This window comes from Taudactylus pleione, unplaced genomic scaffold (assembly GCF_031769625.1).
Source record: "Taudactylus pleione unplaced genomic scaffold, aTauple2 ptg000209l, whole genome shotgun sequence".
Lineage (NCBI taxonomy): Eukaryota > Metazoa > Chordata > Amphibia > Anura > Myobatrachidae > Taudactylus > Taudactylus pleione.
Genome location: NW_028284611.1, coordinates 1,578,971 through 1,591,741, shown reverse-complemented (window position 1 = coordinate 1,591,741; position 12,771 = coordinate 1,578,971).

The following is a 12,771-nucleotide window of genomic DNA, read 5'->3' as shown; positions in this document are numbered from 1 at the left end:
GATTTTTAGATTAATCACCTTTCTATAGAACATTTCATTGTTACGTCTATCCCCTGGTAGAAACATAGGGCCTTATTCACAATGAGACCATATGGATTCACAAAATGCCTCTGCAAACAAATGTGCATCTTTGCGACCTATTCAAAGTCAGTGGCACATGCAGGTCTCCAGCTGCAGATCCCCCTCCTGCAGAGTCCCCACTCTGTGCAGGAATTTGCTCTGCTCTCTGTATTTTCTTGACTAACCTGAGGATTGCACAGAACTCAAGCTACACAGCTACAATGCAGAGGTTTTACCAATATTCACATGTTTTCACAGTTTTAATCAGTTAGTCATCATTATCAACTTTACACTTACAGTATACCATGCATTCCGACCCCTCCAGGAGGCTTGGCGGCCATGTTAGTTGCACTTCACATCTGTACACACACCTACACACACACACACACACACACACACACACACACACACACACACACACACACACACACACGCAGATTACCAAATAGGCAGGGTAGGCACTGGCTTATGGGCCCCATGTCTTTTAGAGGCCCCACGACAACGGATCAAAATAATATTGATGTGATTTTAAAAGAGAATTACAATCAGGCTTTCTTACATTGTTTCCAAAAGACAGAAAAACATAATCAACTGAAAGAAATGAAAACGTTACAGTAAAGACTCTATAGAGAAAATAATGTATTAATGTAATGTTCCCATTAACAACTTACAGTACATAGACCACAGACATCAGAGTCACCTCTAAAGAACTCATCTTCTGTCAGTTTGTAAAACATTTGCGGTGCAACCTACATGCCGTTTATTCAAATTGTTGGTTAGTAAAATCAAAAATGTATCAGGAGATGAAACCTCAGGGGGCCTCCATCGCAAATTGATTGCCCAGGGGTCTCCGCAGGGATTAATCCAGCACTGAGATATAACTGACTTCCCGTGCCAGTATAACACATGTATACAGCAGTGCAATCAGCAGCCTTTACCTTTATATAACAAGCACTGAGATATAACTGACTTCCCGTGCCAGTGTAACACATGTATACAGCAGTGCGATCAGTAACCTGTACCTTTATATAACAAGCACTGAGATATAACTGACTTCCCGTGCCAGTATAACACATGTATACAGCAGTGCGATCAGTAACCTGTACCTTTATATAACAAGCACTGAGATATAACTGACTTCCCGTGCCAGTGTAACACATGTATACAGCAGTGCGATCAGTAACCTGTACCTTTATATAACAAGCACTGAGATATAACTGACTTCCCGTGCCAGTATAACACATGTATACAGCAGTGCGATCAGTAACCTGTACCTTTATATAACAAGCACTGAGATATAACTGACTTCCCGTGCCAGTATAACACATGTATACAGCAGTGCGATCAGTAACCTGTACCTTTATATAACAAGCACTGAGATATAACTGACTTCCCGTGCCAGTATAACACATGTATACAGCAGTGCGATCAGTAACCTGTACCTTTATATAACAAGCACTGAGATATAACTGACTTCCCGTGCCAGTATAACACATGTATACAGCAGTGCGATCAGTAACCTGTACCTTTATATAACAAGCACTGAGATATAACTGACTTCCCGTGCCAGTATAACACATGTATACAGCAGTGCGATCAGTAACCTGTACCTTTATATAACAAGCACTGAGATATAACTGACTTCCCGTGCCAGTGTAACACATGTATACAGCAGTGCGATCAGTAACCTGTACCTTTATATAACAAGCACTGAGATATAACTGACTTCCCGTGCCAGTGTAACACATGTATACAGCAGTGCGATCAGTAACCTGTACCTTTATATAACAAGCACTGAGATATAACTGACTTCCCGTGCCAGTATAACACATGTATACAGCAGTGCGATCAGTAACCTGTACCTTTATATAACAAGCACTGAGATATAACTGACTTCCCGTGCCAGTGTAACACATGTATACAGCAGTGCGATCAGTAACCTGTACCTTTATATAACAAGCACTGAGATATAACTGACTTCCCGTGCCAGTATAACACATGTATACAGCAGTGCGATCAGTAACCTGTACCTTTATATAACAAGCACTGAGATATAACTGACTTCCCGTGCCAGTATAACACATGTATACAGCAGTGCGATCAGTAACCTGTACCTTTATATAACAAGCACTGAGATATAACTGACTTCCCGTGCCAGTATAACACATGTATACAGCAGTGCGATCAGTAACCTGTACCTTTATATAACAAGCACTGAGATATAACTGACTTCCCGTGCCAGTATAACACATGTATACAGCAGTGCGATCAGTAACCTGTACCTTTATATAACAAGCACTGAGATATAACTGACTTCCCGTGCCAGTATAACACATGTATACAGCAGTGCGATCAGTAACCTGTACCTTTATATAACAAGCACTGAGATATAACTGACTTCCCGTGCCAGTGTAACACATGTATACAGCAGTGCGATCAGTAACCTGTACCTTTATATAACAAGCACTGAGATATAACTGACTTCCCGTGCCAGTGTAACACATGTATACAGCAGTGCGATCAGTAACCTGTACCTTTATATAACAAGCACTGAGATATAACTGACTTCCCGTGCCAGTATAACACATGTATAACTTTATGTAACAAATTCCTATTTTCCTCTGAATTGTAAAACCGTGAGCAGAGCTAATGATGATGAAGGAAATAGTTTTTAGTAAATAAATAATAATGTATGTACTTCATACTCACTTAATTAACTCGTGCAATATTTAAAATATCATAGTATCAGTGAATGTTTCTCAAGTAAAGTTAATTAAATGAAAATTACAGAGAAGGTTAATTACTCTATTGTGCAAATATTTTTAATAGCAGGATCAGGGAACAATACATATTAAACATTGGATATATATGAATGAACATGGTTTCATGGGTCAGTGACTAACACTAATTGTATCATCACATGGGAGCCAGGGAGGGAACCAAATTCTCTGATGCATCTTTCAGGAAAAGGGCACAAAAACCACATAACACATAACAAAACATACAGCTTCCCACACAGGGGTAATACCTTTCCGGCGTTCGCATTGCAGGTCTCTGCACATAGGTGTAATTGTTGTCCGGCAGTCGCATGGCAGGTCTCTGCACATAGGTGTAATACTTGTCCGGCAGTCGCATGGCAGGTCTGTGCACATAGGTGTAATACTTGTCCGGCAGTCGCATGGCAGGTCTCTGCACATAGGTGTAATACTTGTCCGGCAGTTGCACGGCAGGTCTCTACACATAGGTGTAATACTTGTCCGGCAGTTGCACGGCAGGTCTCTGCACACAGGTGTAATACCTTTCCGGCGTTCGCATGGCAGGTCTCTGCACATAGGTGTAATTGTTGTCCGGCAGTCGCATGGCAGGTCTCTGCACATAGGTGTAATACTTGTCCGGCAGTCGCATGGCAGGTCTCTACACATAGGTGTAATACTTGTCCGGCAGTTGCACGGCAGGTCTCTACACATAGGTGTAATACTTGTCCGGCAGTTGCACGGCAGGTCTCTGCACATAGGTGTAATATTTGTCCGGCAGTCGCATGGCAGGTCTCTACACATAGGTGTAATACTTGTCCGGCAGTTGCATGGCAGGTCTCTACACATAGGTGTAATACTTGTCCGGCAGTTGCACGGCAGGTCTCTGCACATAGGTGTAATACCTTTCCGGCGTTCGCATTGCAGGTCTCTGCACATAGGTGTAATTGTTGTCCGACAGTCTCATGGCAGGTCTCTGCACATAGGTGTAATTGTTGTCCGGCAGTCGCATGGCTGGTCTCTGCACATAGGTGTAATACTTGTCCGGCAGTTGCACGGCAGGTCTCTGCACATAGGTGTAATATTTGTCCGTTATTCGCATGGCAGGTCTCTGCACATAGGTGTAATACTTGTCTGGCAGTTGCATGGCAGGTCTCTGCACATAGATGTAATACTTGTCTGGGAGTTGCATGGCAGGTCTCTGCACAGAGGCCAGACTCTGGAAGACCACCGATGTGGATAAAAGTTACAGCTTTCCCTTGTAGCTATTAGACAACAATCATGAAGTATAAATAAATGATTCCAACATCATGATCTGTGTAGACACTAATGTAAAGATTTTATTTTTACCGTTGTTGCTCACAGTAAAGGTTGATTTGCAAAGTGAAACGTCCATCTCTGACTTAGGCCTAGGGTGCTGCTGGTGTGGGAGGGTCACATTTAAAGGAAGTGCCTAGAGCCAGAGGAGGTTTAGGCCACCCCCATGTATAGCCAGGAGGAGATTTATCGGGTCCTGGAACTTGGTGAGTGTGGTCAAGTCGAAGGGGCCGCCCATTGAAGGGGGAAAGGTCACTCCATCTTGGATGGCATGGATGTGCATGCTTGATCACCCGTGCCCCAGGACAAGTTTTGGCCCAGGAATGTTGTACCCCCTTCTCCTCCATCTTGCCACCCGCACCTACAGCACCTTCAACTAAAATGACTGTTAACGACAATAATTTATATACCCAGCGAGGATAGACAAGTACATGACGCATTTTACATCGTGAGTCCGTCACTATATATTGTACTTGTGCAGTGAGTCCCCTGTTGTGTGAGTTTAGAACATTCCCTCTGTATTGTGCATTTAAGAAGATCTTGTGATGCTCTGGACGACCTAGAGCACTATAACTTTACGTTACCATCATTTCACTGTCACTGAATCTCATTCTATCATGCTTTTGGCATCATAATTACTTAAACATTAAATTCAAAAGCACAGATAGTGAGTTGCAAGAATCACGTCATACATGCAGCAAAATAGGGATATTAACCATACTGAAATATAGTGACATCTTCGGGGGCAAATCTCTAAAATCTGTGACAATACCTGGAAATTTGGGACATCTGACAGTGATGGATTATGTCACTATTGGCACATATAGTAGCAGTATAATAATAATATTAATAATAATAATAATAATAATAAAAATAATAATAATAATAATAATAATAATAATACTGTTATGTTGCACTAATGGTCTGGGTGGAGGACAGGAGGATGCAATGTACATCAGAAAATAATATACCAACTAACCAAAAAAAAAAACCACTGTGTACTTTTTTCCTAATAGTCCTAACAACAGTCTAGTCTCCAGGCCTGTGTGCCCTATAGTCCCCACAGAGAGTTGGACAAGGAAAGATGTAAAGTAGACGAAGGAGACTGTCTTCCAGAATGTATAGCTCACCTCTTTCAGAGATTTTTGGACAACACAGCACCTGACTTCGCATTGAGCTCCATTTCCTTCCTGGGAACGCGATCCATGATATATCTCATCAAGAGGCATCCATTATATCTAGATATGACAAATACTTTCATAACTGTTCTGCAGAATTCTTCTAGAGAAATCCACCTTTCTCTATAAGAATTTGGCTGTCGGGATTCTGTGAGGACTTTCTTATGTAGCATTTATGCAACACGGAGCTCATTGTTTTATAACCGCCTTGACACACATGCCATGTTCTACTTCAGTCACACCACACCACACTATTGTCCTACACCAATAATGGCACACCACACCAGTGTCCTACTCTAGCCATGCTCCACATCTGTCCTACTCAAGCCATGCCCCACTATTGTCCTACACCAGCCATGCCAGATTAATATCCTATTCCATCCACACCACACTACTGTCCTATTCTGTCCACACCACACTACTCTCCTACTCATCCACACAACTCTACACTCCTACTCATCCACACCACTCTACTCTCCTACTCATCCACACCACACTACTGTCCTACTCATCTACACCACTCTACTCTCCTATTCATCCACACCACACTACTGTCCTACTCATCTACACCACTCTACTCTCCTACTCAGCCACACAACTCTACACTCCTACTCATCCACACCAATCTACTCTCCTACTCATCCACACCACACTACTCTCCTACTCATCCGCACTGCACTACGGTCCTACTCATCCACACCACACTACCGTCCTACTCATCCACACCCCACTACTGTCATACTCATCCATGCCGCACTACCATCCTACTCATCCACACCACACTACTGTTCTACACATCTACACCACTCTTCTCTCCTACTCATCCACACTGCACTACGGTCCTACTCATCCACACCACACTACCGTCCTACCCATCCACACCACACTACCATACTACCCATCCACACCACACTACCGTCCTACTCATCCACACCACACTACCGTCCTACCCATCCACACCACACTAACGTCGTACTCATCCACACCACACTACCATCCTACTCATCCACACCGCAATACTGTCCTACTCATCCACACCGCACTACCGTCCTACTCATCCACACTGCACTACCATCCTACTCATCCACACCACACTACCGTCCTACTCATCCACACCCCACTACCGTCCTACTCATCCCCACCAACTACCGTCCTACTCATCTACACCGCACTACCGTCCTACTCATCCACACCACACTACTGTCCTCATCCACACCACACTACTGTCATACTCATCCACACCCCACTACTGTCCTACTCATCCACACCACACTACCGACCTACTCATCCACACCCCACTACTGTCCTACTCATCCACACCACACTACCATCATACTCATCCACACCACACTACTGTCATACTCATCCACACCCCACTACTGTCGTACTCATCCACACCACACTACTGTCCTCCAAATCCACACCACACTACAGTCTTACTCATCCACACCACACTACCGTCCTACTCATCCACACCGCACTACCGTCCTACTCATCCACACCGCACTACCGTCCTACTCCTCCACACCACACTACTGTCATACTCATCTACACCCCACTACTGTCATACTCATCCACACCACACTACTGTCCTCCTAATCCACACCACACTACCGTCCTACTCATCCACACCACACTACCGTCCTACTCATCCACACCCCACTACTGTCCTACTCATCCACACCACACTACTCTCCTACTCATCCACACAACTCTACACTCCAACTCATCCACACCACTCTACTCTCCTACTCATCCACACCACACTACTGTCCTACTCATCTACACCACTCTACTCTCCTATTCATCCACACCACACTACTGTCCTACTCATCTACACCACTCTACTCTCCTACTCAGCCACACAACTCTACACTCCTACTCATCCACACCACTCTACTCTCCTACTCATCCACACCACACTACTCTCCTACTCATCCGCACTGCACTACGGTCCTACTCATCCACACCACACTACCGTCCTACTCATCCACACCCCACTACTGTCAAACTCATCCACGCCGCACTACCATCCTACTCATCCACACCACACTACTGTTCTACACATCTACACCACTCTACTCTCCTACTCATCCACACTGCACTACGGTCCTACTCATCCACACCACACTACCGTCCTACCCATCCACACCACACTACCATACTACCCATCCACACCACACTACCGTCCTACTCATCCACACCACACTACCGTCCTACCCATCCACACCACACTAACGTCGTACTCATCCACACCACACTACCGTCCTACTCATCCACACCGCAATACTGTCCTACTCATCCACACCGCACTACCGTCCTACTCATCCACACTGCACTACCATCCTACTCATCCACACCACACTACCGTCCTACTCATCCACACCCCACTACCGTCCTACTCATCCCCACCAACTACCGTCCTACTCATCTACACCGCACTACCGTCCTACTCATCCACACCACACTACTGTCCTCATCCACACCACACTACTGTCCTACTCATCCACACCCCACTACTGTCCTACTCATCCACACCACACTACCGACCTACTCATCCACACCCCACTACTGTCCTACTCATCCACACCACACTACCATCATACTCATCCACACCACACTACTGTCATACTCATCCACACCCCACTACTGTCGTACTCATCCACACCACACTACTGTCCTCCTAATCCACACCACACTACAGTCTTACTCATCCACACCACACTACCGTCCTACTCATCCACACCGCACTACCGTCCTACTCATCCACACCGCACTACCGTCCTACTCATCCACACCACACTACTGTCAGACTCATCTACACCCCACTACTGTCATACTCATCCACACCACACTACTGTCCTCCTAATCCACTCCACACTACAGTCTTACTCATCCACACCCCACTACCGTCCTACTCATCCACACCGCACTACCGTCCTACTCATCCACACCACACTACTGTCATACTCATCTACACCCCACTACTGTCATACTCATCCACACCACACTACTGTCCTCCTAATCCACACCACACTACCGTCCTACTCATCCACACCACACTACCGTCCTACTCATCCACACCCCACTACTGTCCTACTCATCCACACCACACTACTGTCATACTCATCCACACCACTCTACTCTCCTACTCATCCACACCGCACTACCGTCCTACTCATCCACACCACACTACTGTCAGACTCATCTACACCCCACTACTGTCATACTCATCCACACCACACTACTGTCCTCCTAATCCACTCCACACTACAGTCTTACTCATCCACACCCCACTACCGTCCTACTCATCCACACCGCACTACCGTCCTACTCATCCACACCACACTACTGTCATACTCATCTACACCCCACTACTGTCATACTCATCCACACCACACTACTGTCCTCCTAATCCACACCACACTACCATCCTACTCATCCACACCACACTACCGTCCTACTCATCCACACCCCACTACTGTCCTACTCATCCACACCACACTACTGTCCTACTCATCCACACCACTCTACTCTCCTACTCATCCACACCACACTACCGTCTAACTCATCCACACCACACTACTGTCCTACTCATCCACACCACTCTACTCTCCTACTCATCCACACCACACTACCGTCTTACTCATCCACACCACACTACTGTCATACTCATCCACACCCCACTACTGTCCTACTCATCCACACTACCGTCCTACTCATTCACACCACACTACTGTCCTCATCCACACCATAGTACTGTCCTACTCATCCACACCGCACTACCATCCTACTCATCCACACCACACTACTGTCATACTCATCCACACCACACTACTGTCCTACTCATCCACACCCCACTACTGTCCTCATCCACACCACACTACTGTCCTCATCCACACCACACTACTATCCTACTCATCTACACCACTCTACTCTCCTACTTATCCACACCACACTACCGTCCTACTCATCCACACCACACTACTGTCCTACTCATCCACACCACACTACTGTCCTCATCCACACAGCACTACTGTCATACTCATCCACACCACACTACTGTCCTGCTAATCCACACCGCACTATGGTCCTACTCATCCACACTACTGTCCTACTCATCCACACCGCACTATGGTCCTACTCATCCACACCACACTACCGTCCTACTCATCCACACTGCACTACTGTCCTACTCATCCACACCACACTACTGTCCTCATCCACACCGCACTACTGTCATACTCATCCACACCACACTACTGTCCAACTAATCCACACCGCACTATGGTCCTACTCATCCACACCACACTACCGTCCTACTCATCCACACCACACTAATGTCCTACTCATCCACACCACACTACTGTCCTACTCATCCACACCACACTACTTTCCTACTCATCCACACCGCACTTCCATCCTACTAATCCACAGCACACTACTGTCATACTCATCCACACCACACTACTGTCATACTCATCCACACCACACTACTATCCTACTAATCCACACCACACTACTGTCCTACTCATATACACTACTGTCCTACTCATCCACACAACACTACTGTCCTGTTCATAGACACCTCACTACTGTCCTACTCATCCACACCACACTACTATCCTACTCATCCACACCGCACTACTGTCCTACTCATCCACACCGTACTACTGTCCTACTCATCCACACCGCACTACTGTCCTACTCATTCAGACCAAACTACTATCCTATTCTGCCACACATCAACATACACACACTTAGTAAATATATAGTTAGACACTCTTACTTCTGGAACCTGTGGTACCTGAAGGAAGTTTTGCTTAAGAGGTTACACCAAGAACATGACCATCAAGAACAAAGAGGTTCTAAATAAGGAGGCTGTGGGGGAGGGGGACATTTTTAGAATGGATTAATAATAACCTACATGCAAAGCAGGCAGCCATTTATGGGCTCATGTCTTTGACTTCTCATGAATATCTTTTTTAAACTCACAAAATGGCTGCCTGCCTTCTGCAGTGGGGAAGGGTACAATGTAAGTAATATGTTGCTCTCCGTCAGATATACTGTTTTTCATCACGTGTCCCCTAGTAAAATATCCAGAGCGTCACAGGTAGAGAGATCTCGTGTCGTTATTATAAATCCTTTATTGGAAATTCCATAATTACACCTCATTGTCCTCAACACAATGGGAATAAAATATATGGATATAGTCATAATCTAATTAAATGTATAAAACAATAGATGGCGGGTGGAGCCGCTGACATTGTTACAATCCCAGTGTATGTTTGTGTAATAGAAATTTCTGTTGGCAGATAATATTACTGTATATGAAACATAAATAAGCATTAAACAAGAACCAATGAGGGATACAAAAAGTTAAGTTGAAACGGGGCCACGAGCCCACATGCAGCCACGCATCCAAACCACAGAAAGTGTGCTCCTAATAACCCAAACCACACTCACATTGCGTAATCTGACATTGCATTTGCGCTGCAGAAAATTTGGATATGTCCCGGAAAAATTGGCTTAATAGGACATAATAGGAGTCTGTGATTACAAGGGCAAAACTACTGTAACAACTTTTGTAAGAGTAGTGAACTAGTACATTGAATGTACCATGGATGTGTTTAGTACAGGTGAGACTTTTGTGTACACAGAACAGTAGAATTGGGCATATATATAAAACACAAAACTGTACCCTTATCCTGTGCTATGAATACTAGTATTCAAGATAGATATGTGCGCTTCGGTTTCCTGAAACACGAACACTTCCGAACTCCCAGTTCAGTTCTGCAGTCAGTTTGAAACTCAGATTTAGAAACCGAATTCGGGTTTTTGGATTGGATATAAATTATAAATAGGTCCAAAATAGCTATTTTATCGATTTTTGTATCGATTTTCATTTATTTTTAAGGGATCCTAAACCGAACCAAAACTGAATCTGAACCAAAACATTTGAGGGTGATTTTGCCAAAACATGATGATGAATTAGAATTAGAACTAAAACCAAAATCAAAACACGGGCGTCTCTAGTTCAAGGATTAATTCACACTAAAAAGTATTTTGTAAACAGAAGCTGCTCCATATGGACAGGTCCTTTCTACACGGGACCTGGGAAAAAATACAGACAGTACATACACCAAGTGGGCACTTATAGAGTAGTAAGTCTTAAAACTATTTTAATGACTTAAACAAAGTATATATTAGGCATACCCTACATAAAAAAGTTTTTGAAATAATGATCAACTGGATGGTCTTTAGATCATACTCTTTCCGTCTAAATCTCTCTTCAGGGATAACTTGTCAGACTCCAAGAGGTGTGTACCCCTATGCCCCTTTTGACTGAACAATTCAACACATGGAGGATGCCAACACGGGACAAGATTTAATTCTACCACACCCCTAAAGAAGTTGTTTGTAATGAAATGCATTGGTTGGCAATAGCTAGCTGTACGACCATATTGACAGGCACATCTACTGGGAGCCAGCACCCCAGTGAGGAGAATTGAAGACCTGAAATTAACATCTATTGCAGCTGGTGGTCAGTGATATGCTTATAAAAATCCCATTTTTATATGAGTGTTTGAGCTGTTTTTAATAAATTAACATTTTATTATACTACACAGTGAAGGGCCTTGGCTTTTGTTTCTTGGGTGCCTTTGATGGAAGGGTTTTCTCACTGGACCCATCACCAAATTATGAGATCCATGTTTGTGGAGATGACAAACGTCAGAAGTGGTACAGATGTACAATGTGTGCAACTCATTATTGGTTCTGGGTGTATTTACACATTATACTTTTCAATAACTTCACCAGTATATCATTTTTTTTATTTGATTGGTAAGGGCCCCACAATATAGTTGCCCTGGGATGCCCACAACCTTAGTCCGGCACTGTAAATGGCAGCGAAACGTGTTTAGCCAGCACTTACATAGCCACTGCAATAGTTTGCACCATATTTTTGTCTAGTGAGTTCATTATTTGATTTCATATTTTTGCTTTTTCATTATTCTATCCAATTCTCATACATTATTATTTTTTTTTAGAATTTTTTTTTTTTTTGCTTTATATTACTAGTTATATTTAATTTTAACCCTTGCACTGCTTTTATACATTATCTACATAATGGGATTACTTTTTAATTTTCATTTATTTTTTAAATGCATTTTTACATTTTATTTAATTTAATTTTCATTTGACCTCATCACTGACATTACTTAATTGTACTATTTATTATTATACCCTTATATTCATTGACCTGCTCTCCAACAACTATTTGTTAGCTGTAAAGACTCACAGTTTTTTTTATTAATAGTTTGTCCTATTCCCACCTAACCCATTTAAATTCATACCATTTACTGATTTCATTATTACTTTAAAAAAAAAAAAATCATATTTTATTACTATTGTTTTTATATTTAATTAAATCAATGTATTATCATTTTACTGTATAATTAGAG